We start from the raw sequence: 27,383 nt of genomic DNA, 5'->3' as shown, positions 1-27,383 counted from the left end.
AGTGCTGGAATATAGTGCAGGAATATAGTGCTGGACTATTTATCCAGAAACTCTATCTTTCTCTGTTGAATTACCCAGATACAATTACCATTACCCCACACGATACAATGTTATAAGACATGCGACATAAGCCCCAGTGGCCTAATGGATAAGGCACTGGCCTCCTAAGCCAGGGATTGTGGGTTCAAGTCCCATCTGGGGTGGTTATATTTCATCCGCAAAACGTTAGTTTTTATTTCAAAACATATTCAGTCCGGTGTTAGTTATCATTAATAAATTAGGCAACAATTCCAAATGTTTTCATACAGACCAAGCAATCTGACGTATTTTACCCAGGTACAGACAGGATTGCGGGATCTATTTCACGACATCATGCAGCTTCTCGTTGCCACGTCAACGCGACGTCATTTGAAGCAGCGTGGCCATTTTAACTGGAGCTGCAGGGGGAAAAGATGAATTTGTAGGAGAAAACTGGGAGACGCCGGGGGATTCTGCCGCAGGTAAGCAGTCGACAGCGGACAAAATGCAGTCGCCCATGACAACCGGTCGAGTGCATTTGTCGACCCCTGGCTATAGGTAACCAAGGAAACCTTAAACAGGTCATGCACATTGCTCTGGGGAGTTCCTAACACAGCCTACAGGAACACTCATGCACCATTCGCATCACATTCCAAAAAAATTATAAAAACTAAATGCCAAGATATCATTCTAAAGCAAAGAATTCTCACTTAAAGAAATCTGATGCCCTGTTATACACTTTTGTCAATGTTTCCACTTCTTGAGGCATTTCTTTCTACTTTTATCAGTGTATACGTTCTTTTCATAGTGCATATTAAAAATAGTTGAAGAACAATACACAATAAAGCCTCACAAAGTACAATGATTAAAGGATGCATGGGAAAAAAAATACCCAATACTGACACATTGTAACAGATTTTTTTAAACTTTGCCCCCCAAGCTGAACCTGTCATTACTGACCATTCATGTTCTATCTTTTTAAATGTACCCTTTTCCTATTGAGAAACAATTTCTCCTTCTTTAAATTGTTTTTGTAAAACTGGAAGTCAACCTTCTTCTTTCTTAATTTCTTACACATAGGAAATTATTCTTTCACTATTTCATTATTTTCAATACGACCTAAAAGGAAGTGTGATTATGAAAGCATGAGTGATAAATAATCTTGGCCTGGTGTGGTAAACAAATTAATTTAGAATTCAAATATAAACAAGCAATACATTTTACATGTTCAAATCTTGCCAGAATGGTGTAAAAAAAAAAATCAGGACATTGGAGATTATAAACTAATAAATGAGTATTGCTAATGAGTATTCCTAGCACTGTCATAGGAAGTAAAACTCGTTCATTTCCTAGTATGGGTATTAAAGAATTAGTTGTACATACATCATTTTTACATCCCAACCACTTATTTACCCATAAATCTGTATGATTTACAACAAATACACATTTTTCTGGCAAACTTTGTCGTATTCCTAGGATGTCATACACCCTTGTACTTTTTTCCCAATAGTAATAGAAATAATAGATTTTTTGTTCTTTTTCCTAAAAAGTGAAAACATATTTAGTCCCATAGGTGATTCTTTGCTTTAAAACACAATATTTTGACATATTTAGAGCCCAGCTGACTACATACACTGGATATATAATGCAACAGTGCCACCATGGGGTAGGTATTGTTACCAATATTGTCCTGGAACAGGATTGCATATTTTCTGTATATTTTTCTCGGCTCTCACACTGTCAGCTCTCCCCAGGGAAGTTACATGTTTTTTCCAAGCCCTGAAGAAGCCAGAGCTGTGTATATTGCAACATAGTTGTTACAAGTAATCCCCTTTACACAGCCTCTAGTCAGTTGCCCTGGCAACCTCCCAATGCTCATATTTGAGTATGTTTTAGTCCTCTCCCCCTGCTTTATCTGCATATTGTTATGCCCCTTAGTGTGTTCCTGTCTGACAGGAAAGTGTGCTCCCTCTTTTCAACAAGCAGTCAAAGTGAGTAGACACATCTTCCACTGCTCCCTCAGAAAGGAAATCCTTTTAACCTTCCCCTCAGAGAGGCACTTCCACATAGCAGGACACCTTCCTCTCATCAAGCAATTCTCCTCACAAGGGACATCCACTATTACATTCCATATACAAGAAGTTATATACTCCTCTTATAACTGTTATACTGTAACTCCCTCAATAAAGTTGAAGAAAACAGAAGTGTGCTTTAAAAGGGGACGAGTTAAGCTACAGTACATGGACTTACTCATATGCCACATATGAGCCTGGGTCCAGAATAGATATCCTTCTATTTTTCAATAAAACACTTTTTTTGCTAAATAAAACTTGCGTTGGCCGGGAATCGAACCCGGGTCAACTGCTTGGAAGGCAGCTATGCTCACCACTATACCACCAACGCATAGTGCTGTATTCTGTAGTGCAGCAATACAGTGCTGGAATATAGTGCAGGAATATAGTGCTGGACTATTTATCCAGAAACTCTATCTTTCTCTGTTGAATTACCCAGATACAATTACCATTACCCCACACGATACAATGTTATAAGACATGCGACATAAGCCCCAGTGGCCTAATGGATAAGGCACTGGCCTCCTAAGCCAGGGATTGTGGGTTCAAGTCCCATCTGGGGTGGTTATATTTCATCCGCAAAACGTTAGTTTTTATTTCAAAACATATTCAGTCCGGTGTTAGTTATCATTAATAAATTAGGCAACAATTCCAAATGTTTTCATACAGACCAAGCAATCTGACGTATTTTACCCAGGTACAGACAGGATTGCGGGATCTATTTCACGACATCATGCAGCTTCTCGTTGCCACGTCAACGCGACGTCATTTGAAGCAGCGTGGCCATTTTAACTGGAGCTGCAGGGGGAAAAGATGAATTTGTAGGAGAAAACTGGGAGACGCCGGGGGATTCTGCCGCAGGTAAGCAGTCGACAGCGGACAAAATGCAGTCGCCCATGACAACCGGTCGAGTGCATTTGTCGACCCCTGGCTATAGGTAACCAAGGAAACCTTAAACAGGTCATGCACATTGCTCTGGGGAGTTCCTAACACAGCCTACAGGAACACTCATGCACCATTCGCATCACATTCCAAAAAAATTATAAAAACTAAATGCCAAGATATCATTCTAAAGCAAAGAATTCTCACTGAAGAAATCTGATGCCCTGTTATACACTTTTGTCAATGTTTCCACTTCTTGAGTCATTTCTTTCTACTTTTATCGGTGTATACGTTCTTTTCATAGTACATATTAAAAATAGTTGAAGAACAATACACAATAAAGCCTCACAAAGTACAATGATTAAAGGATGCATGGGAAAAAAAATACTCAATACTGACACATTGTAACAGATTTTTTTAAACTTTGCCCCCCAAGCTGAACCTGTCATTACTGACCATTCATGTTCCATCTTTTTAAATGTACCCTTTTCCTATTGAGAAACAATTTCTCCTTCTTTAAATTGTTTTTGTAAAACTGGAAGTCAACCTTCTTCTTTCTTAATTTCTTACACATAGGAAATTATTCTTTCACTATTTCATTATTTTCAATACGACCTAAAAGGAAGTGTGATTATGAAAGCATGAGTGATAAATAATCTTGGCCTGGTGTGGTAAACAAATTAATTTAGAATTCAAATATAAACAAGCAATAAATTTTACATGTTCAAATCTTGCCAGAATGGTGTAAAAAAAAAAATCAGGACATTGGAGATTATAAACTAATAAATGAGTATTGCTAATGAGTATTCCTAGCACTGTCATAGGAAGTAAAACTCGTTCATTTCCTAGTATGGGTATTAAAGAATTAGTTGTACATACATCATTTTTACATCCCAACCACTTATTTACCCATAAATCTGTATGATTTAGAACAAATACACATTTTTCTGGCAAACTTTGTCGTATTCCTAGGATGTCATACACCCTTGTACTTTTTTCCCAATAGTAATAGAAATAATAGATTTTTTGTTCTTTTTCCTAAAAAGTGAAAACATATTTAGTCCCATAGGTGATTCTTTGCTTTAAAACACAATATTTTGACATATTTAGAGCCCAGCTGACTACATACACTGGATATATAATGCAACAGTGCCACCATGGGGTAGGTATTGTTACCAATATTGTTCTGGAACAGGATTGCATATTTTCTGTATATTTTTCTCGGCTCTCACACTGTCAGCTCTCCCCAGGGAAGTTACATGTTTTTTCCAAGCCCTGAAGAAGCCAGAGCTGTGTATATTGCAACATAGTTGTTACAAGTAATCCCCTTTACACAGCCTCTAGTCAGTTGCCCTGGCAACCTCCCAATGCTCATATTTGAGTATGTTTTAGTCCTCTCCCCCTGCTTTATCTGCATATTGTTATGCCCCTTAGTGTGTTCCTGTCTGACAGGAAAGTGTGCTCCCTCTTTTCAACAAGCAGTCAAAGTGAGTAGACACATCTTCCACTGCTCCCTCAGAAAGGAAATCCTTTTAACCTTCCCCTCAGAGAGGCACTTCCACATAGCAGGACACCTTCCTCTCATCAAGCAATTCTCCTCACAAGGGACATCCACTATTACATTCCATATACAAGAACTTATATACTCCTCTTATAACTGTTATACTGTAACTCCCTCAATAAAGTTGAAGAAAACAGAAGTGTGCTTTAAAAGGGGACGAGTTAAGCTACAGTACATGGACTTACTCATATGCCACATATGAGCCTGGGTCCAGAATAGATATCCTTCTATTTTTCAATAAAACACTTTTTTTGCTAAATAAAACTTGCGTTGGCCGGGAATCGAACCCGGGTCAACTGCTTGGAAGGCAGCTATGCTCACCACTATACCACCAACGCATAGTGCTGTATTCTGTAGTGCAGCAATACAGTGCTGGAATATAGTGCAGGAATATAGTGCTGGACTATTTATCCAGAAACTCTATCTTTCTCTGTTGAATTACCCAGATACAATTACCATTACCCCACACGATACAATGTTATAAGACATGCGACATAAGCCCCAGTGGCCTAATGGATAAGGCACTGGCCTCCTAAGCCAGGGATTGTGGGTTCAAGTCCCATCTGGGGTGGTTATATTTCATCCGCAAAACGTTAGTTTTTATTTCAAAACATATTCAGTCCGGTGTTAGTTATCATTAATAAATTAGGCAACAATTCCAAATGTTTTCATACAGACCAAGCAATCTGACGTATTTTACCCAGGTACAGACAGGATTGCGGGATCTATTTCACGACATCATGCAGCTTCTCGTTGCCACGTCAACGCGACGTCATTTGAAGCAGCGTGGCCATTTTAACTGGAGCTGCAGGGGGAAAAGATGAATTTGTAGGAGAAAACTGGGAGACGCCGGGGGATTCTGCCGCAGGTAAGCAGTCGACAGCGGACAAAATGCAGTCGCCCATGACAACCGGTCGAGTGCATTTGTCGACCCCTGGCTATAGGTAACCAAGGAAACCTTAAACAGGTCATGCACATTGCTCTGGGGAGTTCCTAACACAGCCTACAGGAACACTCATGCACCATTCGCATCACATTCCAAAAAAATTATAAAAACTAAATGCCAAGATATCATTCTAAAGCAAAGAATTCTCACTGAAGATATCTGATGCCCTGTTATACACTTTTGTCAATGTTTCCACTTCTTGAGTCATTTCTTTCTACTTTTATCGGTGTATACGTTCTTTTCATAGTACATATTAAAAATAGTTGAAGAACAATACACAATAAAGCCTCACAAAGTACAATGATTAAAGGATGCATGGGAAAAAAAATACCCAATACTGACACATTGTAACAGATTTTTTTAAACTTTGCCCCCCAAGCTGAACCTGTCATTACTGACCATTCATGTTCCATCTTTTTAAATGTACCCTTTTCCTATTGAGAAACAATTTCTCCTTCTTTAAATTGTTTTTGTAAAACTGGAAGTCAACCTTCTTCTTTCTTAATTTCTTACACATAGGAAATTATTCTTTCACTATTTCATTATTTTCAATACGACCTAAAAGGAAGTGTGATTATGAAAGCATGAGTGATAAATAATCTTGGCCTGGTGTGGTAAACAAATTAATTTAGAATTCAAATATAAACAAGCAATAAATTTTACATGTTCAAATCTTGCCAGAATGGTGTAAAAAAAAAAATCAGGACATTGGAGATTATAAACTAATAAATGAGTATTGCTAATGAGTATTCCTAGCACTGTCATAGGAAGTAAAACTCGTTCATTTCCTAGTATGGGTATTAAAGAATTAGTTGTACATACATCATTTTTACATCCCAACCACTTATTTACCCATAAATCTGTATGATTTAGAACAAATACACATTTTTCTGGCAAACTTTGTCGTATTCCTAGGATGTCATACACCCTTGTACTTTTTTCCCAATAGTAATAGAAATAATAGATTTTTTGTTCTTTTTCCTAAAAAGTGAAAACATATTTAGTCCCATAGGTGATTCTTTGCTTTAAAACACAATATTTTGACATATTTAGAGCCCAGCTGACTACATACACTGGATATATAATGCAACAGTGCCACCATGGGGTAGGTATTGTTACCAATATTGTCCTGGAACAGGATTGCATATTTTCTGTATATTTTTCTCGGCTCTCACACTGTCAGCTCTCCCCAGGGAAGTTACATGTTTTTTCCAAGCCCTGAAGAAGCCAGAGCTGTGTATATTGCAACATAGTTGTTACAAGTAATCCCCTTTACACAGCCTCTAGTCAGTTGCCCTGGCAACCTCCCAATGCTCATATTTGAGTATGTTTTAGTCCTCTCCCCCTGCTTTATCTGCATATTGTTATGCCCCTTAGTGTGTTCCTGTCTGACAGGAAAGTGTGCTCCCTCTTTTCAACAAGCAGTCAAAGTGAGTAGACACATCTTCCACTGCTCCCTCAGAAAGGAAATCCTTTTAACCTTCCCCTCAGAGAGGCACTTCCACATAGCAGGACACCTTCCTCTCATCAAGCAATTCTCCTCACAAGGGACATCCACTATTACATTCCATATACAAGAAGTTATATACTCCTCTTATAACTGTTATACTGTAACTCCCTCAATAAAGTTGAAGAAAACAGAAGTGTGCTTTAAAAGGGGACGAGTTAAGCTACAGTACATGGACTTACTCATATGCCACATATGAGCCTGGGTCCAGAATAGATATCCTTCTATTTTTCAATAAAACACTTTTTTTGCTAAATAAAACTTGCGTTGGCCGGGAATCGAACCCGGGTCAACTGCTTGGAAGGCAGCTATGCTCACCACTATACCACCAACGCATAGTGCTGTATTCTGTAGTGCAGCAATACAGTGCTGGAATATAGTGCAGGAATATAGTGCTGGACTATTTATCCAGAAACTCTATCTTTCTCTGTTGAATTACCCAGATACAATTACCATTACCCCACACGATACAATGTTATAAGACATGCGACATAAGCCCCAGTGGCCTAATGGATAAGGCACTGGCCTCCTAAGCCAGGGATTGTGGGTTCAAGTCCCATCTGGGGTGGTTATATTTAATCCGCAAAACGTTAGTTTTTATTTCAAAACATATTCAGTCCGGTGTTAGTTATCATTAATAAATTAGGCAACAATTCCAAATGTTTTCATACAGACCAAGCAATCTGACGTATTTTACCCAGGTACAGACAGGATTGCGGGATCTATTTCACGACATCATGCAGCTTCTCGTTGCCACGTCAACGCGACGTCATTTGAAGCAGCGTGGCCATTTTAACTGGAGCTGCAGGGGGAAAAGATGAATTTGTAGGAGAAAACTGGGAGACGCCGGGGGATTCTGCCGCAGGTAAGCAGTCGACAGCGGACAAAATGCAGTCGCCCATGACAACCGGTCGAGTGCATTTGTCGACCCCTGGCTATAGGTAACCAAGGAAACCTTAAACAGGTCATGCACATTGCTCTGGGGAGTTCCTAACACAGCCTACAGGAACACTCATGCACCATTCGCATCACATTCCAAAAAAATTATAAAAACTAAATGCCAAGATATCATTCTAAAGCAAAGAATTCTCACTGAAGATATCTGATGCCCTGTTATACACTTTTGTCAATGTTTCCACTTCTTGAGTCATTTCTTTCTACTTTTATCGGTGTATACGTTCTTTTCATAGTACATATTAAAAATAGTTGAAGAACAATACACAATAAAGCCTCACAAAGTACAATGATTAAAGGATGCATGGGAAAAAAAATACCCAATACTGACACATTGTAACAGATTTTTTTAAACTTTGCCCCCCAAGCTGAACCTGTCATTACTGACCATTCATGTTCTATCTTTTTAAATGTACCCTTTTCCTATTGAGAAACAATTTCTCCTTCTTTAAATTGTTTTTGTAAAACTGGAAGTCAACCTTCTTCTTTCTTAATTTCTTACACATAGGAAATTATTCTTTCACTATTTCATTATTTTCAATACGACCTAAAATGAAGTGTGATTATGAAAGCATGAGTGATAAATAATCTTGGCCTGGTGTGGTAAACAAATTAATTTAGAATTCAAATATAAACAAGCAATACATTTTACATGTTCAAATCTTGCCAGAATGGTGTAAAAAACAAAAAATCAGGACATTGGAGATTATAAACGAATAAATGAGTATTGCTAATGAGTATTCCTAGCACTGTCATAGGAAGTAAAACTCGTTCATTTCCTAGTATGGGTATTAAAGAATTAGTTGTACATACATCATTTTTACATCCCAACCACTTATTTACCCATAAATCTGTATGATTTAGAACAAATACACATTTTTCTGGCAAACTTTGTCGTATTCCTAGGATGTCATACACCCTTGTACTTTTTCCCAATAGTAATAGAAATAATAGATTTTTTGTTCTTTTTCCTAAAAAGTGAAAACATATTTAGTCCCATAGGTGATTCTTTGCTTTAAAACACAATATTTTGACATATTTAGAGCCCAGCTGACTACATACACTGGATATATAATGCAACAGTGCCACCATGGGGTAGGTATTGTTACCAATATTGTCCTGGAACAGGATTGCATATTTTCTGTATATTTTTCTCGGCTCTCACACTGTCAGCTCTCCCCAGGGAAGTTACATGTTTTTTCCAAGCCCTGAAGAAGCCAGAGCTGTGTATATTGCAACATAGTTGTTACAAGTAATCCCCTTTACACAGCCTCTAGTCAGTTGCCCTGGCAACCTCCCAATGCTCATATTTGAGTATGTTTTAGTCCTCTCCCCCTGCTTTATCTGCATATTGTTATGCCCCTTAGTGTGTTCCTGTCTGACAGGAAAGTGTGCTCCCTCTTTTCAACAAGCAGCCAAAGTGAGTAGACACATCTTCCACTGCTCCCTCAGAAAGGAAATCCTTTTAACCTTCCCCACAGAGAGGAACTTCCACATAGCAGGACACCTTCCTCTCATCAAGCAATTCTCCTCACAAGGGACATCCATATACAAGAACTTATATACTCCTCTTATAACTGTTATACTGTAACTCCCTCAATAAAGTTGAAGAAAACAGAAGTGTGCTTTAAAAGGGGACGAGTTAAGCTACAGTACATGGACTTACTCATATGCCACATATGAGCCTGGGTCCAGAATAGATATCCTTCTATTTTTCAATAAAACACTTTTTTTGCTAAATAAAACTTGCGTTGGCCGGGAATCGAACCCGGGTCAACTGCTTGGAAGGCAGCTATGCTCACCACTATACCACCAACGCATAGTGCTGTATTCTGTAGTGCAGCAATACAGTGCTGGAATATAGTGCAGGAATATAGTGCTGGACTATTTATCCAGAAACTCTATCTTTCTCTGTTGAATTACCCAGATACAATTACAATTACCCCACACGATACAATGTTATAAGACATGCGACATAAGCCCCAGTGGCCTAATGGATAAGGCACTGGCCTCCTAAGCCAGGGATTGTGGGTTCAAGTCCCATCTGGGGTGGTTATATTTCATCCGCAAAACGTTAGTTTTTATTTCAAAACATATTCAGTCCGGTGTTAGTTATCATTAATAAATTAGGCAACAATTCCAAATGTTTTCATACAGACCAAGCAATCTGACGTATTTTACCCAGGTACAGACAGGATTGCGGGATCTATTTCACGACATCATGCAGCTTCTCGTTGCCACGTCAACGCGACGTCATTTGAAGCAGCGTGGCCATTTTAACTGGAGCTGCAGGGGGAAAAGATGAATTTGTAGGAGAAAACTGGGAGACGCCGGGGGATTCTGCCGCAGGTAAGCAGTCGACAGCGGACAAAATGCAGTCGCCCATGACAACCGGTCGAGTGCATTTGTCGACCCCTGGCTATAGGTAACCAAGGAAACCTTAAACAGGTCATGCACATTGCTCTGGGGAGTTCCTAACACAGCCTACAGGAACACTCATGCACCATTCGCATCACATTCCAAAAAAATTATAAAAACTAAATGCCAAGATATCATTCTAAAGCAAAGAATTCTCACTGAAGATATCTGATGCCCTGTTATACACTTTTGTCAATGTCTCCACTTCTTGAGTCATTTCTTTCTACTTTTATCAGTGTATACGTTCTTTTCATAGTGCATATTAAAAATAGTTGAAGAACAATACACAATAAAGCCTCACAAAGTACAATGATTAAAGGATGCATGGGAAAAAAAATACCCAATACTGACACATTGTAACAGATTTTTTTAAACTTTGCCCCCCAAGCTGAACCTGTCATTACTGACCATTCATGTTCTATCTTTTTAAATGTACCCTTTTCCTATTGAGAAACAATTTCTCCTTCTTTAAATTGTTTTTGTAAAACTGGAAGTCAACCTTCTTCTTTCTTAATTTCTTACACATAGGAAATTATTCTTTCACTATTTCATTATTTTCAATACGACCTAAAAGGAAGTGTGATTATGAAAGCATGAGTGATAAATAATCTTGGCCTGGTGTGGTAAACAAATTAATTTAGAATTCAAATATAAACAAGCAATACATTTTACATGTTCAAATCTTGCCAGAATGGTGTAAAAAAAAAAATCAGGACATTGGAGATTATAAACTAATAAATGAGTATTGCTAATGAGTATTCCTAGCACTGTCATAGGAAGTAAAACTCGTTCATTTCCTAGTATGGGTATTAAAGAATTAGTTGTACATACATCATTTTTACATCCCAACCACTTATTTACCCATAAATCTGTATGATTTAGAACAAATACACATTTTTCTGGCAAACTTTGTCGTATACCTAGGATGTCATACACCCTTGTACTTTTTTCCCAATAGTAATAGAAATAATAGATTTTTTGTTCTTTTTCCTAAAAAGTGAAAACATATTTAGTCCCATAGGTGATTCTTTGCTTTAAAACACAATATTTTGACATATTTAGAGCCCAGCTGACTACATACACTGGATATATAATGCAACAGTGCCACCATGGGGTAGGTATTGTTAAACATACTGGACACCTAACAAGCTCCTATTAAACCCCCAAAATACCCACAACATATATATATAAGCATATGAGTATCAGAGGAGTGCTACTGAGCATGGCAATATGCATTAAAACCAGAGACATAACATAAAACACAGACAAAGCTCAGTTTTTAGCACATCTAGTGAAACTCATACACGGTACAGTGCCTAAATATATATGGATAAATATCTAATAAGTAAATGGTCTTTTAGTTTGACATTTTTGGCCAAAATTGTTGTAAGCCCCTGAGCCAACGCCAAGGCAGACCACATATCAGGGGTCCCTAACGCTAATATAAATTCTTAATAACCTGTTTAATAACAGGAAGAATGATTTATAGTAAATCTGTCAATATTAGCTGCAAAGTTCTGTCTGACTGAAGCTTTTATTAACCTGTACATTACCAGGAAAAGCACTCTGTATTAGAGATGTCACAGCCAAACTGCAAGCAGGCAAGTTCCCCTGAGTGGAAGATGCTATGGAGTGAGCCCATAACCATTTAAATGTGGGAGGGGGTGAGCTTAAATTAAGTAGGAGGTTGCCAACCTCCAATCAGCCATGACTAGCTGGACAATAATTGTAAAACATACTGGACACCTAACAAGCTCCTATTAAACCCCCAAAATACCCACAACATATATATATAAGCATATGAGTATCAGAGGAGTGCTACTGAGCATGGCAATATGCATTAAAATCAGAGACTCACCCCCTCCCACATTTAAATGGTTATGGGCTCACTCCATAGCATCTTCCACTCAGGGGAACTTGCCTGCTTGCAGTTTGGCTGTGACATCTCTAATACAGAGTGCTTTTCCTGGTAATGTACAGGTTAATAAAAGCTTCAGTCAGACAGAACTTTGCAGCTAATATTGACAGATTTACTATAAATCATTCTTCCTGTTATTAAACAGGTTATTAAGAATTTATATTAGCGTTAGGGACCCCTGATATGTGGTCTGCCTTGGCGTTGGCTCAGGGGCTTACAACAATTTTGGCCAAAAATGTCAAACTAAAAGACCATTTACTTATTAGATATTTATCCATATATATTTAGGCACTGTACCGTGTATGAGTTTCACTAGATGTGCTAAAAACTGAGCTTTGTCTGTGTTTTATGTTATGTCTCTGGTTTTAAGGTAGGTATTGTTACCAATATTGTCCTGGAACAGGATTGCATATTTTCTGTATATTTTTCTCGGCTCTCACACTGTCAGCTCTCCCCAGGGAAGTTACATGTTTTTTCCAAGCCCTGAAGAAGCCAGAGCTGTGTATATTGCAACATAGTTGTTACAAGTAATCCCCTTTACACAGCCTCTAGTCAGTTGCCCTGGCAACCTCCCAATGCTCATATTTGAGTATGTTTTAGTCCTCTCCCCCTGCTTTATCTGCATATTGTTATGCCCCTTAGTGTGTTCCTGTCTGACAGGAAAGTGTGCTCCCTCTTTTCAACAAGCAGTCAAAGTGAGTAGACACATCTTCCACTGCTCCCTCAGAAAGGAAATCCTTTTAACCTTCCCCTCAGAGAGGCACTTCCACATAGCAGGACACCTTCCTCTCATCAAGCAATTCTCCTCACAAGGGACATCCACTATTACATTCCATATACAAGAACTTATATACTCCTCTTATAACTGTTATACTGTAACTCCCTCAATAAAGTTGAAGAAAACAGAAGTGTGCTTTAAAAGGGGACGAGTTAAGCTACAGTACATGGACTTACTCATATGCCACATATGAGCCTGGGTCCAGAATAGATATCCTTCTATTTTTCAATAAAACACTTTTTTTGCTAAATAAAACTTGCGTTGGCCGGGAATCAAACCCGGGTCAACTGCTTGAAAGGCAGCTATGCTCACCACTATACCACCAACGCATAGTGCTGTATTCTGTAGTGCAGCAATACAGTGCTGGAATATAGTGCAGGAATATAGTGCTGGACTATTTATCCAGAAACTCTATCTTTCTCTGTTGAATTACCCAGATACAGTTACCATTACCCCACACGATACAATGTTATAAGACATGCGACATAAGCCCCAGTGGCCTAATGGATAAGGCACTGGCCTCCTAAGCCAGGGATTGTGGGTTCAAGTCCCATCTGGGGTGGTTATATTTCATCCGCAAAACGTTAGTTTTTATTTCAAAACATATTCAGTCCGGTGTTAGTTATCATTAATAAATTAGGCAACAATTCCAAATGTTTTCATACAGACCAAGCAATCTGACGTATTTTACCCAGGTACAGACAGGATTGCGGGATCTATTTCACGACATCATGCAGCTTCTCGTTGCCACGTCAACGCGACGTCATTTGAAGCAGCGTGGCCATTTTAACTGGAGCTGCAGGGGGAAAAGATGAATTTGTAGGAGAAAACTGGGAGACGCCGAGGGGGATTCTGCCGCAGGTAAGCAGTCGACAGCGGACAAAATGCAGTCGCCCATGACAACCGGTCGAGTGCATTTGTCGACCCCTGGCTATAGGTAACCAAGGAAACCTTAAACAGGTCATGCACATTGCTCTGGGGAGTTCCTAACACAGCCTACAGGAACACTCATGCACCATTCGCATCACATTCCAAAAAAATTATAAAAACTAAATGCCAAGATATCATTCTAAAGCAAAGAATTCTCACTGAAGAAATCTGATGCCCTGTTATACACTTTTGTCAATGTTTCCACTTCTTGAGTCATTTCTTTCTACTTTTATCGGTGTATACGTTCTTTTCATAGTACATATTAAAAATAGTTGAAGAACAATACACAATAAAGCCTCACAAAGTACAATGATTAAAGGATGCATGGGAAAAAAAATACCCAATACTGACACATTGTAACAGATTTTTTTAAACTTTGCCCCCCAAGCTGAACCTGTCATTACTGACCATTCATGTTCTATCTTTTTAAATGTACCCTTTTCCTATTGAGAAACAATTTCTCCTTCTTTAAATTGTTTTTGTAAAACTGGAAGTCAACCTTCTTCTTTCTTAATTTCTTACACATAGGAAATTATTCTTTCACTATTTCATTATTTTCAATACGACCTAAAATGAAGTGTGATTATGAAAGCATGAGTGATAAATAATCTTGGCCTGGTGTGGTAAACAAATTAATTTAGAATTCAAATATAAACAAGCAATAAATTTTACATGTTCAAATCTTGCCAGAATGGTGTAAAAAAAAAAAATCAGGACATTGGAGATTATAAACTAATAAATGAGTATTGCTAATGAGTATTCCTAGCACTGTCATAGGAAGTAAAACTCGTTCATTTCCTAGTATGGGTATTAAAGAATTAGTTGTACATACATCATTTTTACATCCCAACCACTTATTTACCCATAAATCTGTATGATTTAGAACAAATACACATTTTTCTGGCAAACTTTGTCGTATTCCTAGGATGTCATACACCCGTGTACTTTTTTCCCAATAGTAATAGAAATAATAGATTTTTTGTTCTTTTTCCTAAAAAGTGAAAACATATTTAGTCCCATAGGTGATTCTTTGCTTTAAAACACAATATTTTGACATATTTAGAGCCCAGCTGACTACATACACTGGATATATAATGCAACAGTGCCACCATGTGGTAGGTATTGTTACCAATATTGTCCTGGAACAGGATTGCATATTTTCTGTATATTTTTCTCGGCTCTCACACTGTCAGCTCTCCCCAGGGAAGTTACATGTTTTTTCCAAGCCCTGAAGAAGCCAGAGCTGTGTATATTGCAACATAGTTGTTACAAGTAATCCCCTTTACACAGCCTCTAGTCAGTTGCCCTGGCAACCTCCCAATGCTCATATTTGAGTATGTTTTAGTCCTCTCCCCCTGCTTTATCTGCATATTGTTATGCCCCTTAGTGTGGTCCTGTCTGACAGGAAAGTGTGCTCCCTCTTTTCAACAAGCAGCCAAAGTGAGTAGACACATCTTCCACTGCTCCCTCAGAAAGGAAATCCTTTTAACCTTCCCCTCAGAGAGGCACTTCCACATAGCAGGACACCTTCCTCTCATCAAGCAATTCTCCTCACAAGGGACATCCACTATTACATTCCATATACAAGAACTTATATACTCCTCTTATAACTGTTATACTGTAACTCCCTCAATAAAGTTGAAGAAAACAGAAGTGTGCTTTAAAAGGGGACGAGTTAAGCTACAGTACATGGACTTACTCATATGCCACATATGAGCCTGGGTCCAGAATAGATATCCTTCTATTTTTCAATAAAACACTTTTTTTGCTAAATAAAACTTGCGTTGGCCGGGAATCGAACCCGGGTCAACTGCTTGGAAGGCAGCTATGCTCACCACTATACCACCAACGCATAGTGCTGTATTCTGTAGTGCAGCAATACAGTGCTGGAATATAGTGCAGGAATATAGTGCTGGACTATTTATCCAGAAACTCTATCTTTCTCTGTTGAATTACCCAGATACAATTACCATTACCCCACACGATACAATGTTATAAGACATGTGACATAAGCCCCAGTGGCCTAATGGATAAGGCACTGGCCTCCTAAGCCAGGGATTGTGGGTTCAAGTCCCATCTGGGGTGGTTATATTTCATCCGCAAAACGTTAGTTTTTATTTCAAAACATATTCAGTCCGGTGTTAGTTATCATTAATAAATTAGGCAACAATTCCAAATGTTTTCATACAGACCAAGCAATCTGACGTATTTTACCCAGGTACAGACAGGATTGCGGGATCTATTTCACGACATCATGCAGCTTCTCGTTGCCACGTCAACGCGACGTCATTTGAAGCAGCGTAGCCATTTTAACTGGAGCTGCAGGGGGAAAAGATGAAAATTGTAGGAGAAAACTGGGAGACGCCGGGGGATTCTGCCGCAGGTAAGCAGTCGACAGCGGACAAAATGCAGTCGCCCATGACAACCGGTCGAGTGCATTTGTCGACCCCTGGCTATAGGTAACCAAGGAAACCTTAAACAGGTCATGCACATTGCTCTGGGGAGTTCCTAACACAGCCTACAGGAACACTCATGCACCATTCGCATCACATTCCAAAAAAATTATAAAAACTAAATGCCAAGATATCATTCTAAAGCAAAGAATTCTCACTGAAGAAATCTGATGCCCTGTTATACACTTTTGTCAATGTTTCCACTTCTTGAGTCATTTCTTTCTACTTTTATCGGTGTATACGTTCTTTTCATAGTACATATTAAAAATAGTTGAAGAACAATACACAATAAAGCCTCACAAAGTACAATGATTAAAGGATGCATGGGAAAAAAAATACCCAATACTGACACATTGTAACAGATTTTTTTAAACTTTGCCCCCCAAGCTGAACCTGTCATTACTGACCATTCATGTTCTATCTTTTTAAATGTACCCTTTTCCTATTGAGAAACAATTTCTCCTTCTTTAAATTGTTTTTGTAAAACTGGAAGTCAACCTTCTTTTTTCTTAATTTCTTACACATAGGAAATTATTCTTTCACTATTTCATTATTTTCAATACGACCTAAAATGAAGTGTGATTATGAAAGCATGAGTGATAAATAATCTTGGCCTGGTGTGGTAAACAAATTAATTTAGAATTCAAATATAAACAAGCAATAAATTTTACATGTTCAAATCTTGCCAGAATGGTGTAAAAAAAAAAATCAGGACATTGGAGATTATAAACTAATAAATGAGTATTGCTAATGAGTATTCCTAGCACTGTCATAGGAAGTAAAACTCGTTCATTTCCTAGTATGGGTATTAAAGAATTAGTTGTACATACATCATTTTTACATCCCAACCACTTATTTACCCATAAATCTGTATGATTTAGAACAAATACATATTTTTCTGGCAAACTTTGTCGTATTCCTAGGATGTCATACACCCTTGTACTTTTTTCCCAATAGTAATAGAAATAATAGATTTTTTGTTCTTTTTCCTAAAAAGTGAAAACATATTTAGTCCCATAGGGGATTCTTTGCTTTAAAACACAATATTTTGACATATTTAGAGCCCAGCTGACTACATACACTGGATATATAATGCAACAGTGCCACCATGTGGTAGGTATTGTTACCAATATTGTCCTGGAACAGGATTGCATATTTTCTGTATATTTTTCTCGGCTCTCACACTGTCAGCTCTCCCCAGGGAAGTTACATGTTTTTTCCAAGCCCTGAAGAAGCCAGAGCTGTGTATATTGCAACATAGTTGTTACAAGTAATCCCCTTTACACAGCCTCTAGTCAGTTGCCCTGGCAACCTCCCAATGCTCATATTTGAGTATGTTTTAGTCCTCTCCCCCTGCTTTATCTGCATATTGTTATGCCCCTTAGTGTGTTCCTGTCTGACAGGAAAGTGTGCTCCCTCTTTTCAACAAGCAGCCAAAGTGAGTAGACACATCTTCCACTGCTCCCTCAGAAAGGAAATCCTTTTAACCTTCCCCTCAGAGAGGCACTTCCACATAGCAGGACACCTTCCTCTCATCAAGCAATTCTCCTCACAAGGGACATCCACTATTACATTCCATATACAAGAAGTTATATACTCCTCTTATAACTGTTATACTGTAACTCCCTCAATAAAGTTGAAGAAAACAGAAGTGTGCTTTAAAAGGGGACGAGTTAAGCTACAGTACATGGACTTACTCATATGCCACATATGAGCCTGGGTCCAGAATAGATATCCTTCTATTTTTCAATAAAACACTTTTTTTGCTAAATAAAACTTGCGTTGGCCGGGAATCAAACCCGGGTCAACTGCTTGGAAGGCAGCTATGCTCACCACTATACCACCAACGCATAGTGCTGTATTCTGTAGTGCAGCAATACAGTGCTGGAATATAGTGCAGGAATATAGTGCTGGACTATTTATCCAGAAACTCTATCTTTCTCTGTTGAATTACCCAGATACAATTACCATTACCCCACACGATACAATGTTATAAGACATGCGACATAAGCCCCAGTGGCCTAATGGATAAGGCACTGGCCTCCTAAGCCAGGGATTGTGGGTTCAAGTCCCATCTGGGGTGGTTATATTTCATCCGCAAAACGTTAGTTTTTATTTCAAAACATATTCAGTCCGGTGTTAGTTATCATTAATAAATTAGGCAACAATTCCAAATGTTTTCATACAGACCAAGCAATCTGACGTATTTTACCCAGGTACAGACAGGATTGCGGGATCTATTTCACGACATCATGCAGCTTCTCGTTGCCACGTCAACGCGACGTCATTTGAAGCAGCGTGGCCATTTTAACTGGAGCTGCAGGGGGAAAAGATGAAAATTGTAGGAGAAAACTGGGAGACGCCGGGGGATTCTGCCGCAGGTAAGCAGTCGACAGCGGACAAAATGCAGTCGCCCATGACAACCGGTCGAGTGCATTTGTCGACCCCTGGCTATAGGTAACCAAGGAAACCTTAAACAGGTCATGCACATTGCTCTGGGGAGTTCCTAACACAGCCTACAGGAACACTCATGCACCATTCGCATCACATTCCAAAAAAATTATAAAAACTAAATGCCAAGATATCATTCTAAAGCAAAGAATTCTCACTGAAGAAATCTGATGCCCTGTTATACACTTTTGTCAATGTTTCCACTTCTTGAGTCATTTCTTTCTACTTTTATCGGTGTATACGTTCTTTTCATAGTACATATTAAAAATAGTTGAAGAACAATACACAATAAAGCCTCACAAAGTACAATGATTAAAGGATGCATGGGAAAAAAAATACCCAATACTGACACATTGTAACAGATTTTTTTAAACTTTGCCCCCCAAGCTGAACCTGTCATTACTGACCATTCATGTTCTATCTTTTTAAATGTACCCTTTTCCTATTGAGAAACAATTTCTCCTTCTTTAAATTGTTTTTGTAAAACTGGAAGTCAACCTTCTTTTTTCTTAATTTCTTACACATAGGAAATTATTCTTTCACTATTTCATTATTTTCAATACGACCTAAAATGAAGTGTGATTATGAAAGCATGAGTGATAAATAATCTTGGCCTGGTGTGGTAAACAAATTAATTTAGAATTCAAATATAAACAAGCAATACATTTTACATGTTCAAATCTTGCCAGAATGGTGTAAAAAAAAAAAATCAGGACATTGGAGATTATAAACTAATAAATGAGTATTGCTAATGAGTATTCCTAGCACTGTCATAGGAAGTAAAACTCGTTCATTTCCTAGTATGGGTATTAAAGAATTAGTTGTACATACATCATTTTTACATCCCAACCACTTATTTACCCATAAATCTGTATGATTTAGAACAAATACATATTTTTCTGGCAAACTTTGTCGTATTCCTAGGATGTCATACACCCTTGTACTTTTTTCCCAATAGTAATAGAAATAATAGATTTTTTGTTCTTTTTCCTAAAAAGTGAAAACATATTTAGTCCCATAGGTGATTCTTTGCTTTAAAACACAATATTTTGACATATTTAGAGCCCAGCTGACTACATACACTGGATATATAATGCAACAGTGCCACCATGTGGTAGGTATTGTTACCAATATTGTCCTGGAACAGGATTGCATATTTTCTGTATATTTTTCTCGGCTCTCACACTGTCAGCTCTCCCCAGGGAAGTTACATGGTTTTTTCCAAGCCCTGAAGAAGCCAGAGCTGTGTATATTGCAACATAGTTGTTACAAGTAATCCCCTTTACACAGCCTCTAGTCAGTTGCCCTGGCAACCTCCCAATGCTCATATTTGAGTATGTTTTAGTCCTCTCCCCCTGCTTTATCTGCATATTGTTATGCCCCTTAGTGTGTTCCTGTCTGACAGGAAAGTGTGCTCCCTCTTTTCAACAAGCAGCCAAAGTGAGTAGACACATCTTCCACTGCTCCCTCAGAAAGGAAATCCTTTTAACCTTCCCCTCAGAGAGGCACTTCCACATAGCAGGACACCTTCCTCTCATCAAGCAATTCTCCTCACAAGGGACATCCACTATTACATTCCATATACAAGAACTTATATACTCCTCTTATAACTGTTATACTGTAACTCCCTCAATAAAGTTGAAGAAAACAGAAGTGTGCTTTAAAAGGGGACGAGTTAAGCTACAGTACATGGACTTACTCATATTCCACATATGAGCCTGGGTCCAGAATAGATATCCTTCTATTTTTCAATAAAACACTTTTTTTGCTAAATAAAACTTGCGTTGGCCGGGAATCAAACCCGGGTCAACTGCTTGGAAGGCAGCTATGCTCACCACTATACCACCAACGCATAGTGCTGTATTCTGTAGTGCAGCAATACAGTGCTGGAATATAGTGCAGGAATATAGTGCTGGACTATTTATCCAGAAACTCTATCTTTCTCTGTTGAATTACCCAGATACAATTACCATTACCCCACACGATACAATGTTATAAGACATGCGACATAAGCCCCAGTGGCCTAATGGATAAGGCACTGGCCTCCTAAGCCAGGGATTGTGGGTTCAAGTCCCATCTGGGGTGGTTATATTTCATCCGCAAAACGTTAGTTTTTATTTCAAAACATATTCAGTCCGGTGTTAGTTATCATTAATAAATTAGGCAACAATTCCAAATGTTTTCATACAGACCAAGCAATCTGACGTATTTTACCCAGGTACAGACAGGATTGCGGGATCTATTTCACGACATCATGCAGCTTCTCGTTGCCACGTCAACGCGACGTCATTTGAAGCAGCGTGGCCATTTTAACTGGAGCTGCAGGGGGAAAAGATGAATTTGTAGGAGAAAACTGGGAGACGCCGGGGGATTCTGCCGCAGGTAAGCAGTCGACAGCGGACAAAATGCAGTCGCCCATGACAACCGGTCGAGTGCATTTGTCGACCCCTGGCTATAGGTAACCAAGGAAACCTTAAACAGGTCATGCACATTGCTCTGGGGAGTTCCTAACACAGCCTACAGGAACACTCATGCACCATTCGCATCACATTCCAAAAAAATTATAAAAACTAAATGCCAAGATATCATTCTAAAGCAAAGAATTCTCACTTAAAGAAATCTGATGCCCTGTTATACACTTTTGTCAATGTTTCCACTTCTTGAGTCATTTCTTTCTACTTTTATCGGTGTATACGTTCTTTTCATAGTGCATATTAAAAATAGTTGAAGAACAATACACAATAAAGCCTCACAAAGTACAATGATTAAAGGATGCATGGGAAAAAAAATACCCAATACTGACACATTGTAACAGATTTTTTTAAACTTTGCCCCCCAAGCTGAACCTGTCATTACTGACCATTCATGTTCTATCTTTTTAAATGTACCCTTTTCCTATTGAGAAACAATTTCTCCTTCTTTAAATTGTTTTTGTAAAACTGGAAGTCAACCTTCTTCTTTCTTAATTTCTTACACATAGGAAATTATTCTTTCACTATTTCATTATTTTCAATACGACCTAAAAGGAAGTGTGTTTATGAAAGCATGAGTGATAAATAATCTTGGCCTGGTGTGGTAAACAAATTAATTTAGAATTCAAATATAAACAAGCAATACATTTTACATGTTCAAATCTTGCCAGAATGGTGTAAAAAAAAAAATCAGGACATTGGAGATTATAAACTAATAAATGAGTATTGCTAATGAGTATTCCTAGCACTGTCATAGGAAGTAAAACTCGTTCATTTCCTAGTATGGGTATTAAAGAATTAGTTGTACATACATCATTTTTACATCCCAACCACTTATTTACCCATAAATCTGTATGATTTAGAACAAATACACATTTTTCTGGCAAACTTTGTCGTATTCCTAGGATGTCATACACCCTTGTACTTTTTTCCCAATAGTAATAGAAATAATAGATTTTTTGTTCTTTTTCCTAAAAAGTGAAAACATATTTAGTCCCATAGGTGATTCTTTGCTTTAAAACACAATATTTTGACATATTTAGAGCCCAGCTGACTACATACACTGGATATATAATGCAACAGTGCCACCATGGGGTAGGTATTGTTACCAATATTGTCCTGGAACAGGATTGCATATTTTCTGTATATTTTTCTCGGCTCTCACACTGTCAGCTCTCCCCAGGGAAGTTACATGTTTTTTCCAAGCCCTGAAGAAGCCAGAGCTGTGTATATTGCAACATAGTTGTTACAAGTAATCCCCTTTACACAGCCTCTAGTCAGTTGCCCTGGCAACCTCCCAATGCTCATATTTGAGTATGTTTTAGTCCTCTCCCCCTGCTTTATCTGCATATTGTTATGCCCCTTAGTGTGTTCCTGTCTGACAGGAAAGTGTGCTCCCTCTTTTCAACAAGCAGTCAAAGTGAGTAGACACATCTTCCACTGCTCCCTCAGAAAGGAAATCCTTTTAACCTTCCCCTCAGAGAGGCACTTCCACATAGCAGGACACCTTCCTCTCATCAAGCAATTCTCCTCACAAGGGACATCCACTATTACATTCCATATACAAGAACTTATATACTCCTCTTATAACTGTTATACTGTAACTCCCTCAATAAAGTTGAAGAAAACAGAAGTGTGCTTTAAAAGGGGACGAGTTAAGCTACAGTACATGGACTTACTCATATGCCACATATGAGCCTGGGTCCAGAATAGATATCCTTCTATTTTTCAATAAAACACTTTTTTTGCTAAATAAAACTTGCGTTGGCCGGGAATCGAACCCGGGTCAACTGCTTGGAAGGCAGCTATGCTCACCACTATACCACCAACGCATAGTGCTGTATTCTGTAGTGCAGCAATACAGTGCTGGAATATAGTGCAGGAATATAGTGCTGGACTATTTATCCAGAAACTCTATCTTTCTCTGTTGAATTACCCAGATACAATTACCATTACCCCACACGATACAATGTTATAAGACATGCGACATAAGCCCCAGTGGCCTAATGGATAAGGCACTGGCCTCCTAAGCCAGGGATTGTGGGTTCAAGTCCCATCTGGGGTGGTTATATTTCATCCGCAAAACGTTAGTTTTTATTTCAAAACATATTCAGTCCGGTGTTAGTTATCATTAATAAATTAGGCAACAATTCCAAATGTTTTCATACAGACCAAGCAATCTGACGTATTTTACCCAGGTACAGACAGGATTGCGGGATCTATTTCACGACATCATGCAGCTTCTCGTTGCCACGTCAACGCGACGTCATTTGAAGCAGCGTGGCCATTTTAACTGGAGCTGCAGGGGGAAAAGATGAAAATTGTAGGAGAAAACTGGGAGACGCCGGGGGATTCTGCCGCAGGTAAGCAGTCGACAGCGGACAAAATGCAGTCGCCCATGACAACCGGTCGAGTGCATTTGTCGACCCCTGGCTATAGGTAACCAAGGAAACCTTAAACAGGTCATGCACATTGCTCTGGGGAGTTCCTAACACAGCCTACAGGAACACTCATGCACCATTCGCATCACATTCCAAAAAAATTATAAAAACTAAATGCCAAGATATCATTCTAAAGCAAAGAATTCTCACTGAAGAAATCTGATGCCCTGTTATACACTTTTGTCAATGTTTCCACTTCTTGAGTCATTTCTTTCTACTTTTATCGGTGTATACGTTCTTTTCATAGTACATATTAAAAATAGTTGAAGAACAATACACAATAAAGCCTCACAAAGTACAATGATTAAAGGATGCATGGGAAAAAAAATACCCAATACTGACACATTGTAACAGATTTTTTTAAACTTTGCCCCCCAAGCTGAACCTGTCATTACTGACCATTCATGTTCTATCTTTTTAAATGTACCCTTTTCCTATTGAGAAACAATTTCTCCTTCTTTAAATTGTTTTTGTAAAACTGGAAGTCAACCTTCTTTTTTCTTAATTTCTTACACATAGGAAATTATTCTTTCACTATTTCATTATTTTCAATACGACCTAAAATGAAGTGTGATTATGAAAGCATGAGTGATAAATAATCTTGGCCTGGTGTGGTAAACAAATTAATTTAGAATTCAAATATAAACAAGCAATACATTTTACATGTTCAAATCTTGCCAGAATGGTGTAAAAAAAAAAAATCAGGACATTGGAGATTATAAACTAATAAATGAGTATTGCTAATGAGTATTCCTAGCACTGTCATAGGAAGTAAAACTCGTTCATTTCCTAGTATGGGTATTAAAGAATTAGTTGTACATACATCATTTTTACATCCCAACCACTTATTTACCCATAAATCTGTATGATTTAGAACAAATACATATTTTTCTGGCAAACTTTGTCGTATTCCTAGGATGTCATACACCCTTGTACTTTTTTCCCAATAGTAATAGAAATAATAGATTTTTTGTTCTTTTTCCTAAAAAGTGAAAACATATTTAGTCCCATAGGTGATTCTTTGCTTTAAAACACAATATTTTGACATATTTAGAGCCCAGCTGACTACATACACTGGATATATAATGCAACAGTGCCACCATGTGGTAGGTATTGTTACCAATATTGTCCTGGAACAGGATTGCATATTTTCTGTATATTTTTCTCGGCTCTCACACTGTCAGCTCTCCCCAGGGAAGTTACATGTTTTTTCCAAGCCCTGAAGAAGCCAGAGCTGTGTATATTGCAACATAGTTGTTACAAGTAATCCCCTTTACACAGCCTCTAGTCAGTTGCCCTGGCAACCTCCCAATGCTCATATTTGAGTATGTTTTAGTCCTCTCCCCCTGCTTTATCTGCATATTGTTATGCCCCTTAGTGTGTTCCTGTCTGACAGGAAAGTGTGCTCCCTCTTTTCAACAAGCAGCCAAAGTGAGTAGACACATCTTCCACTGCTCCCTCAGAAAGGAAATCCTTTTAACCTTCCCCTCAGAGAGGCACTTCCACATAGCAGGACACCTTCCTCTCATCAAGCAATTCTCCTCACAAGGGACATCCACTATTACATTCCATATACAAGAACTTATATACTCCTCTTATAACTGTTATACTGTAACTCCCTCAATAAAGTTGAAGAAAACAGAAGTGTGCTTTAAAAGGGGACGAGTTAAGCTACAGTACATGGACTTACTCATATTCCACATATGAGCCTGGGTCCAGAATAGATATCCTTCTATTTTTCAATAAAACACTTTTTTTGCTAAATAAAACTTGCGTTGGCCGGGAATCAAACCCGGGTCAACTGCTTGGAAGGCAGCTATGCTCACCACTATACCACCAACGCATAGTGCTGTATTCTGTAGTGCAGCAATACAGTGCTGGAATATAGTGCAGGAATATAGTGCTGGACTATTTATCCAGAAACTCTATCTTTCTCTGTTGAATTACCCAGATACAATTACCATTACCCCACACGATACAATGTTATAAGACATGCGACATAAGCCCCAGTGGCCTAATGGATAAGGCACTGGCCTCCTAAGCCAGGGATTGTGGGTTCAAGTCCCATCTGGGGTGGTTATATTTCATCCGCAAAACGTTAGTTTTTATTTCAAAACATATTCAGTCCGGTGTTAGTTATCATTAATAAATTAGGCAACAATTCCAAATGTTTTCATACAGACCAAGCAATCTGACGTATTTTACCCAGGTACAGACAGGATTGCGGGATCTATTTCACGACATCATGCAGCTTCTCGTTGCCACGTCAACGCGACGTCATTTGAAGCAGCGTGGCCATTTTAACTGGAGCTGCAGGGGGAAAAGATGAATTTGTAGGAGAAAACTGGGAGACGCCGGGGGATTCTGCCGCAGGTAAGCAGTCGACAGCGGACAAAATGCAGTCGCCCATGACAACCGGTCGAGTGCATTTGTCGACCCCTGGCTATAGGTAACCAAGGAAACCTTAAACAGGTCATGCACATTGCTCTGGGGAGTTCCTAACACAGCCTACAGGAACACTCATGCACCATTCGCATCACATTCCAAAAAAATTATAAAAACTAAATGCCAAGATATCATTCTAAAGCAAAGAATTCTCACTTAAAGAAATCTGATGCCCTGTTATACACTTTTGTCAATGTTTCCACTTCTTGAGTCATTTCTTTCTACTTTTATCGGTGTATACGTTCTTTTCATAGTGCATATTAAAAATAGTTGAAGAACAATACACAATAAAGCCTCACAAAGTACAATGATTAAAGGATGCATGGGAAAAAAAATACCCAATACTGACACATTGTAACAGATTTTTTTAAACTTTGCCCCCCAAGCTGAACCTGTCATTACTGACCATTCATGTTCTATCTTTTTAAATGTACCCTTTTCCTATTGAGAAACAATTTCTCCTTCTTTAAATTGTTTTTGTAAAACTGGAAGTCAACCTTCTTCTTTCTTAATTTCTTACACATAGGAAATTATTCTTTCACTATTTCATTATTTTCAATACGACCTAAAAGGAAGTGTGTTTATGAAAGCATGAGTGATAAATAATCTTGGCCTGGTGTGGTAAACAAATTAATTTAGAATTCAAATATAAACAAGCAATACATTTTACATGTTCAAATCTTGCCAGAATGGTGTAAAAAAAAAAATCAGGACATTGGAGATTATAAACTAATAAATGAGTATTGCTAATGAGTATTCCTAGCACTGTCATAGGAAGTAAAACTCGTTCATTTCCTAGTATGGGTATTAAAGAATTAGTTGTACATACATCATTTTTACATCCCAACCACTTATTTACCCATAAATCTGTATGATTTAGAACAAATACACATTTTTCTGGCAAACTTTGTCGTATTCCTAGGATGTCATACACCCTTGTACTTTTTTCCCAATAGTAATAGAAATAATAGATTTTTTGTTCTTTTTCCTAAAAAGTGAAAACATATTTAGTCCCATAGGTGATTCTTTGCTTTAAAACACAATATTTTGACATATTTAGAGCCCAGCTGACTACATACACTGGATATATAATGCAACAGTGCCACCATGGGGTAGGTATTGTTACCAATATTGTCCT

At 38.3% G+C, this 27,383-nt stretch overlaps 18 non-coding genes across 18 annotated transcripts; 11 read left to right on the top strand and 7 right to left on the bottom strand.

Annotated features, from left to right (window-relative positions):
* The first annotated feature begins 130 nt into the window (after positions 1 to 130).
* TRNAR-CCU (transfer RNA arginine (anticodon CCU)) lies at positions 131 to 203 on the top strand. The gene has a single exon. It is a non-coding gene; the product is annotated as a tRNA-Arg (tRNA).
* A 2,146-nt stretch (positions 204 to 2,349) lies between these two features.
* TRNAG-UCC (transfer RNA glycine (anticodon UCC)) lies at positions 2,350 to 2,421 on the bottom strand. Its single transcript has one exon. It is a non-coding gene; the product is annotated as a tRNA-Gly (tRNA).
* Positions 2,422 to 2,581: 160 nt separating this feature from the next.
* TRNAR-CCU (transfer RNA arginine (anticodon CCU)) lies at positions 2,582 to 2,654 on the top strand. The gene has a single exon. It is a non-coding gene; the product is annotated as a tRNA-Arg (tRNA).
* A 2,145-nt stretch (positions 2,655 to 4,799) lies between these two features.
* Positions 4,800 to 4,871, bottom strand: TRNAG-UCC (transfer RNA glycine (anticodon UCC)). Its single transcript has one exon. It is a non-coding gene; the product is annotated as a tRNA-Gly (tRNA).
* A 160-nt stretch (positions 4,872 to 5,031) lies between these two features.
* On the top strand, positions 5,032 to 5,104 carry TRNAR-CCU (transfer RNA arginine (anticodon CCU)). Its single transcript has one exon. It is a non-coding gene; the product is annotated as a tRNA-Arg (tRNA).
* Positions 5,105 to 7,249: 2,145 nt separating this feature from the next.
* TRNAG-UCC (transfer RNA glycine (anticodon UCC)) lies at positions 7,250 to 7,321 on the bottom strand. The gene has a single exon. It is a non-coding gene; the product is annotated as a tRNA-Gly (tRNA).
* A 160-nt stretch (positions 7,322 to 7,481) lies between these two features.
* Positions 7,482 to 7,554, top strand: TRNAR-CCU (transfer RNA arginine (anticodon CCU)). Its single transcript has one exon. It is a non-coding gene; the product is annotated as a tRNA-Arg (tRNA).
* A 2,133-nt stretch (positions 7,555 to 9,687) lies between these two features.
* On the bottom strand, positions 9,688 to 9,759 carry TRNAG-UCC (transfer RNA glycine (anticodon UCC)). The gene has a single exon. It is a non-coding gene; the product is annotated as a tRNA-Gly (tRNA).
* A 160-nt stretch (positions 9,760 to 9,919) lies between these two features.
* On the top strand, positions 9,920 to 9,992 carry TRNAR-CCU (transfer RNA arginine (anticodon CCU)). Its single transcript has one exon. It is a non-coding gene; the product is annotated as a tRNA-Arg (tRNA).
* Positions 9,993 to 13,311: 3,319 nt separating this feature from the next.
* TRNAE-UUC (transfer RNA glutamic acid (anticodon UUC)) lies at positions 13,312 to 13,383 on the bottom strand. The gene has a single exon. It is a non-coding gene; the product is annotated as a tRNA-Glu (tRNA).
* A 160-nt stretch (positions 13,384 to 13,543) lies between these two features.
* On the top strand, positions 13,544 to 13,616 carry TRNAR-CCU (transfer RNA arginine (anticodon CCU)). The gene has a single exon. It is a non-coding gene; the product is annotated as a tRNA-Arg (tRNA).
* Positions 13,617 to 15,764: 2,148 nt separating this feature from the next.
* TRNAG-UCC (transfer RNA glycine (anticodon UCC)) lies at positions 15,765 to 15,836 on the bottom strand. Its single transcript has one exon. It is a non-coding gene; the product is annotated as a tRNA-Gly (tRNA).
* Positions 15,837 to 15,996: 160 nt separating this feature from the next.
* Positions 15,997 to 16,069, top strand: TRNAR-CCU (transfer RNA arginine (anticodon CCU)). The gene has a single exon. It is a non-coding gene; the product is annotated as a tRNA-Arg (tRNA).
* Positions 16,070 to 18,447: 2,378 nt separating this feature from the next.
* Positions 18,448 to 18,520, top strand: TRNAR-CCU (transfer RNA arginine (anticodon CCU)). Its single transcript has one exon. It is a non-coding gene; the product is annotated as a tRNA-Arg (tRNA).
* A 2,380-nt stretch (positions 18,521 to 20,900) lies between these two features.
* TRNAR-CCU (transfer RNA arginine (anticodon CCU)) lies at positions 20,901 to 20,973 on the top strand. Its single transcript has one exon. It is a non-coding gene; the product is annotated as a tRNA-Arg (tRNA).
* Positions 20,974 to 23,119: 2,146 nt separating this feature from the next.
* Positions 23,120 to 23,191, bottom strand: TRNAG-UCC (transfer RNA glycine (anticodon UCC)). The gene has a single exon. It is a non-coding gene; the product is annotated as a tRNA-Gly (tRNA).
* A 160-nt stretch (positions 23,192 to 23,351) lies between these two features.
* Positions 23,352 to 23,424, top strand: TRNAR-CCU (transfer RNA arginine (anticodon CCU)). The gene has a single exon. It is a non-coding gene; the product is annotated as a tRNA-Arg (tRNA).
* A 2,379-nt stretch (positions 23,425 to 25,803) lies between these two features.
* TRNAR-CCU (transfer RNA arginine (anticodon CCU)) lies at positions 25,804 to 25,876 on the top strand. Its single transcript has one exon. It is a non-coding gene; the product is annotated as a tRNA-Arg (tRNA).
* The last annotated feature ends 1,507 nt before the right edge of the window (positions 25,877 to 27,383 follow it).

The sequence above is a fragment of the Ascaphus truei genome, unplaced genomic scaffold (assembly GCF_040206685.1).
Source record: "Ascaphus truei isolate aAscTru1 unplaced genomic scaffold, aAscTru1.hap1 HAP1_SCAFFOLD_371, whole genome shotgun sequence".
Classification (NCBI taxonomy): Eukaryota; Metazoa; Chordata; class Amphibia; order Anura; family Ascaphidae; genus Ascaphus; species Ascaphus truei.
Note: the sequence above shows the minus strand (reverse complement) of the source record. Positions and strands in the feature narration are given on the sequence as shown.